A 6,925-nucleotide genomic window follows, 5' to 3' on the forward strand; every position below is an offset into this window, starting at 1 on the left:
ACTATAATTCTAAAGGAAAGTTTAGTGAGAGTATCATTAAATTTGCCTGGAAAGGGTAGATAGAAGAAGAGGAGGAGGAAGAGGAGGGGATTGAGGAAGAAGAAAAAGAAGTTTACAAGTCTGAAGAAAAAAATTCGAAGGTACCACGGTGTATCAGTTACTATTCTGTTGTTCTGATAAAACGCCGTGACCAAGGTAACTTATAAAGAAGAGTTTATTTTAGAGTTTAATTTAGCTTATTTATTTGTAGTTCTAAATGGGTAAGATTCTATCATGGCAGGGAAGCATTTTAGCAGGTAGGCATGTATGCTGGATCAGGAAACTGAAAAACCATACACAGTTTTTCATACTACAAAAATTAAGCAGAGAGAGGCAATTAAGCAAGCACACTGAGGCTATAAATTCTCAAAGCCCACTGCCAGTGACATACTTCCTCCAGTAAGACCACATCTCCTTAACCTCCGTAACGCCATCAAATACAAAAACAAGTGTTCAAATGCCTGGAATTATGGAGGACATTTCTGATTCATATCACTACATTCTGGCTCACGGATATTTCATAATACAAAATTCACTTAAGTCAAAAATCCCGAAGTATAAAACACCCCATAGTATTTTACAGTTTCAGCATTGCTTATCTATCTACAAATCCTGCCCTACAGAAGATACTAGAAGGGAAACACTAACCCAAGGGAGTTAATTACACCCTACAAAACAAGGCAATAAATAATCTGATAGCATAACCCAAAGAAGGAAAATACACACAAATTCTCTCTCTCTCTCTCTCCCTCTCTCTCTCTCTCTCTCTCCCTCTCTCTCTCTCTCTCTCACACACACACACACACACACATACACACACACACACAGCATTAACAGGAACAGATACAACAAAATAACAGGAATTAACAATTATTTGTCATTGATATCTCCCAATAGTAATGGACTGAATTCCCTAATGAAAAGATACAAACTAACAGAATTGATGCAAAAACAAGATTTATCCTTCTGCTGCATACAAGAAGCACACTTCAACACTTCATGTAACATCAAAAGCAGGCATTACTTCCGAGTAAAGGGTTAGAAAAAGATTTTCCAAGCAAATGACCCCAAGAAGCAAGCTGGTGTAGCTATTTTAACATCTAACAAAATAGACTTCAAAACAGAATTAATCAAAAGAGATAGGGAAGGACATTTCATGCTCATCCAAAGGAAAATCCACCAAGATGATGTCTCAATTTTCAACAACAATACCCCAAATACAAGGGCACTCACATTTGTAAAGGAATCACTGTTATAGCTTAAATCACATATTGACCCTCACACCCTCAGTGTGAGAGATTACAATACCCCATTCTCACAAATGGACAGATTATCCAGACAAAGACTGAACAGAAATACTGGAGCTAACAGACAATGTGAACCAAAGGAATCTAACATATATCTATGGAACACTTTACTCAAACACAAAAGAATACATTTTCTTCTCAGCACCTCTCAAGCATTCTCCAAAATTACCACACTCAGTCACAAAGCAGTTCTCAACAGATACAAGGAAATTGCAATATCCTATCAAGCAACCATGGATTAAAACTAGATTTCAAAAGCTAAACCAACAGAAAGCCTACAAACTCATGGAAACCGAACAACTATCTACTTAATAAGTACTGTGTCAAGAAAGAAATAAATGAAAAAAAGGAATTAAAGTCTTCCTAGAATTCAGTGAAAATGAATGTACAACATACCCTAATTTATGGATACAATAAAAGCAGTGCTAAGAGGAAAGTAAATACCACTAAGTACCTTAATAAAGAATTTGTATAGAGGTCTCATACTAGCCACTTAACAGCACACTTCTATAATAAAAAGAAGTAAACATACCCAAAAGGAATAAAATAATCAAACTGAGGACTGAAATAAATAAAATAGAAACAAAGAGAACAAAACAAAGAATCAGTGAAACAAAAGGTTGGTTCTTTGAGAAAATCAACAAGATAGAAAAATCCTTCTCCAAACCAACTAACAGGCAGAGATAAAATATCCAAGTGAACAAAATCAGGAGTGAAAAGGGGGACACAAAAACAGATATCAAGGAAACCCAGAGAATTATTAGTTCATACTTTAAAATACAAATATTCCACAAAATTGGAAATGTCCAAAAAAATGGGCAAATTTCTAGATAGATATCATTTACCAAAGTTAAATCAAGATCATATAAACAAGTTAGACATAGCTATAATTCCTAAGGAAAGAAAAGCAGTCACTAAAAGTCTCCAAACCAAAGAAAAAGCCCAGGGCAAGATGGTTTTGGCAGGGAATTTTACCAGAACTTCAAAGTAGATGTAATACCAATATTCCTCAAATTATTCCACAAAATATAAACTGAAGGAACATTACCAAGTTCATTTGTTTAAGCCATACTTACCCTAATGCCCAAACTACACAAAGACTCAACTAAGAGAAATACAGACCAATATCCCTCATGAACAAAATGCAAAAATAGTGCTCGCTTCCGCAGCACATGTACTAAAACTGGAATGGTACAGAGAAGATTAGCATGGCTCCTGCACAAAATGCAAAAAAATAGTCAATAATCTACTGGCAAACTGAATCCAATAACACTTCAAAAAGATAATCTACCATTATCAAGTAGCCTTCATTACAGAGATGCAGGGATCGTTCAATGTAATTCACCATACAAACAAACTGAAAGAAAAAACATATGATCATCTCATTAGATGCTAAAAAATCTTTTGACAAAACACAATACCCCTTCATGATAAAGGTATTATGGAGATCAGAGATACGAGGAACATACCTAAACATAATAAAGGCAATATTTATAGCAAACCAATAGCCAACATCAAATTAAATGGTGAGAAACTCAAAGCAAGTCCACTAAAATCAGGAACACCACAAGATTGTCCATACTCTCCATATTTATTCAATTCAGTATTTAATGTTGTAGTTCCAGCAATAACACAATAATGAAGATCAAGGAGATACAATTTGGAAAGGAGGAAGTTTAAGTATCACTATCTGCAGATGATATGATAGTATACATAAGTGACCCCAAAAGTTCTACCAGGGAACTTTTACAGCTGAGAAACACCTTCAACAAAAATGACTGACTATAAGATTAACTAAAAAACTCAGTAGCCCTCAATATACACATGATAAATTGGTTGAAAAAGAAATCAAGGAAACAACACACTTCACAATAACCACAAATGATATAAATAGTTTGGTGTAACTCTAACCTAGAAAGTGAAAGACCTGTATGCAAAGATTATACATATTTAACAAAAGAAATTAGAGAAGATACCAGAAGATGGAAAGATTTCCCATGATCAAGGATTGGTCAGATTAACCTAGTAAAAATGGTCATCTTACCAAAAGCAATCTACAGATTCAAACCAATCTTTATCGAAACTCCAACACAATTCTTTATAGACCTTAAAAAGCAATACTCAACTTCATATGAAGAAACAAAAACCTTATAATAGCTAAAACATTCCTGTATAATAAAATAATTTCTGGGGATATCACCATCCTTGATTTCAAACTCTACTACACACCTAGAATAATAAAAACTACATCGCATTCACATAAAAACAGACAGATGGATTAATGGAATAGAAATCAAAGACCCAAATATAATTCAAAGATACCTATTTACTCCTGATTTTCAACAAAGAAGCCAAAATTACACAATGGAAAAAAGAAAGCATCTTTAACAAATGGTGTTGGCATAACTGAATATTAGCATGCAAATAGATCTGTATCTATCAGTATTAACAAAATTCAAGTTCAAGTGGATCAAAGACCTCAACATAAAGCCAAATACACTGACCTTGATAGAAGAGAAAGTGGGAAATAGACTTGGAAACATTGACCTTGGAAACATTGACACAGGAGACAACTGCCTTTACAGAACACCGATAGCACAGACACAAAGATTGACAATTAATAAATGGGAACTCATGAAAGTGAAATTTTCTGTAAGGTAAAGCATACCATCAATACGATAAAATGACAGGTTACAGAGTGGAAAAGATCTTCACCAATCCCATATCTGACAGGGTAGATTTCCAAAACATATAAAGAACTTACCCTAGACAAGGTTGTGGTAATATATTATTTATGATTTATTAAAGCTTGCCAGAGGATTCAGAAAACAGAGTCCAACCCAAGCCATAGAAGCCAGGCCCACACCTATAATCTCAGCAGCCAGAAACAGGAAGTGGTAATACACATCTTTAGTCCTAATCCTAGGACTCAGGATTAAGAAGCAGATGCATCTCTGTGAGTCCAAGGCCACCAAATCTACAAAAGATTGATCCAGTCATAAAAAGAAACAGCTCACACAAAGATAATCTCAGCACCTGGAATTACATGCCTTTAATCCCAGAATTAGGGAGGTATATAAGACAGGCTCTGGCCATGAGTTCCCATTATGTGAATGCAACAAGATTTTGGAATCAATGGGAATTTAAAAACTCAATAGTATATCACACCAGGGAGGGGTGTCTAGTTAGTTATTTTCCTTCTTGAAAGTTGTTACTAATGTATTGTCTTCCTTAATTTTCTGTTGCTATAAAAAAGAGTACCTGAGTAATTTACAAGGAAAGGAAGATTATTCAGCCCATGATTCTAGAATTTGGAAAACCAAGATTGAGTGGCTGTATCTGGAAAAATAATGGAGTGTTTTCCATTGCAGAATATTTGGTTATGGGAGAAGAGATACAAACAAGAGGACTGTGGCTCCATTTTGCCAACCCACTCCTGCATCTATATCCAGTTTCCTTTCAACAACTCAATCATTTTCACAGGTCCTACTTCTGTAAAATTTCAATGTGAGTTTTGGATAAACCTCATTGAAGACACAGTGTGTGTACACTCTAGCAGGATGAACTGACTCCTAAAGATGAACCTCAATACTACAACTTGTCTTGTTTTCTGTCTTCCCAGATGCTATTTCTGTGTCTGTAACTCCAGAATATTGTTCTAGGTCAAGATTCCAGCTTTAAACCCTGGAGGTCCCCAGATCTCTGTCAGACTGGTGCAGTACCATGGGTCACATTGTGTAAGCATGCAACCATCCAAGTTATTCCCTATCACAGTCACCTTAGCTCATGAACTTCAAGTCACTGTCTTCTTTGTATACCTATAGCGTTCATACATCCTAGAGTTTCTGAAAATGGCCCTGAATTTAGAGTTTCTGTTTTGTTATCTGCCCCTGTGACCTGATGTTGGATTGAATAAACAAGAAGACACAATGACTACACCTGCAAGGAAGCTACATAGTGGGTTCTTTCCTCATGGCCCCTCATCTGATCTTCACTTGCTTTCCTGTATTTGTTTTGTTATTGCTTTGTGGACCTGTTTTGGTTTGGTTCAGTGTACCCTATGATGTGTTCTCACACTGTAGTCCAGCCTATCTTGAACTCACTGTGTATTCTTGGCTGAATTTGGGATTGAGGCAATCGCCATGATTCACCCCCCCCCCCCAAGCAGAGGGATTACAGGCATGAGTTACCTTACCTGGTCCATCACCACTGACATTTCTGTTGTAACTTCTAATCCTATAACAGCACCCCAGCACATTTCATTTTTTCACAGCCCCATTAGGTAAATCTTCTAAATATAGTTTTCTATCTCTCAACAAAGAAGAAAAAAAAAAAAAGTACCATTACATTGGGAAACAGATGAATACACTTTTTTTTTAATTACTATTTTTTTCTTATTTTTCACATGGATCCCAGTTCTCTCTCCCTCCCTCCCATGCCCCTTCTGACCCCCCTTCCACCCAACCCCCACTCCACAGAGAGGGTGATACCATCCAGGAGGGATCAGCAAAATCTGTCAAGTCATTTGGAGTAGGGACTAGGCCCTACTAATGGAGTATCCCTCCATGGGGAATGGAATAGACTTTCTGTCTTGTATCTTTGCTTAAAGCCTTCTACTTGCTGTTATCCCTGCTGCCTTTCAATCTACCTAAGCCAAAATATAATTTTTGATTTCACTACTTGATTTCCAACATTTGAAGTTGCTTTGTTGTTTAAGTCTTAACTCTTCAGACGATGTTTTGAAAGGTCAGAAGACGTTTTCATCTCATTTGAGGTGCCTTGAATCAGAGAAATTAGTCTGAGGTGAGCAGTAGGTGTTCTTTGGTTATTATTATCCTTATCACTGAGAAGGATTCTTGCTATGTAGCCTGGGCTGACCTCAAACTCTTGATCCTCCTGCCTCAGCTCTTCAGTGCTGGAGTTGGTGACATGTGCCACCATACCCAGTAACAATTGTGTTTCGGACAGACCTTCACAATGTAGTTAAATATAGAAAAGTGTGTTTCCTTTCACATGTATAGCTCTTCTTTAGAGGACACACAGTTCTTTTCCAGAAGAAAAATTATAACATGATACGGCTTTACAAGAAACTTCGAGTGAGCTTGTCTTGTTTTAGAATAAGAAAATGCAAATTAAAATAATGCAAATGCTTTGAGGGGCTGCTGGAGTTTTACATGTAAACAGTGACATCTGCTGGTGACAACAGAGAGCCATTACAGGGCCTGTCGATGAGATTCAGGGTTCGGGAGCTTAGATTTCACAGAGGCATCCCCTCACAGAGACACTGGAAAGCACTCCGAAGACACTAGTATAAGGGTTCACATTTGTTGTGTTTGTTTTGATGTTGGTTTTGTTGGTTGGTTTTTGGTCAAGTTCACACAAACTGGAGTCATCTGAGAAGAGGGATCCTCAATTGAGAAAATGTCTTGATCATTTGCCAGTAGGTAATCCTGTGGGACAAGTTCCCGAATACTGATTGATATGGGAGTTCCAAGCCACCCTTGAGCAAGAGATTCCGGGGTATATAGGAAAGAGAACTGAACAAACCAGAAGGAGCAAGTCAGTAAGCAGCACTCCTT

General features: G+C 36.9%; 1 pseudogene; it reads left to right on the forward strand.

Annotated features, from left to right (window-relative positions):
• Positions 1-2,499: 2,499 nt before the first annotated feature.
• LOC127214054 (uncharacterized) lies at positions 2,500-2,595 on the forward strand (annotated as a pseudogene).
• Positions 2,596-6,925: the final 4,330 nt, after the last annotated feature.

Source organism: Phodopus roborovskii, unplaced genomic scaffold, assembly GCF_943737965.1.
Source record: "Phodopus roborovskii unplaced genomic scaffold, PHOROB, whole genome shotgun sequence".
In the NCBI taxonomy this organism is placed as follows: domain Eukaryota; kingdom Metazoa; phylum Chordata; class Mammalia; order Rodentia; family Cricetidae; genus Phodopus; species Phodopus roborovskii.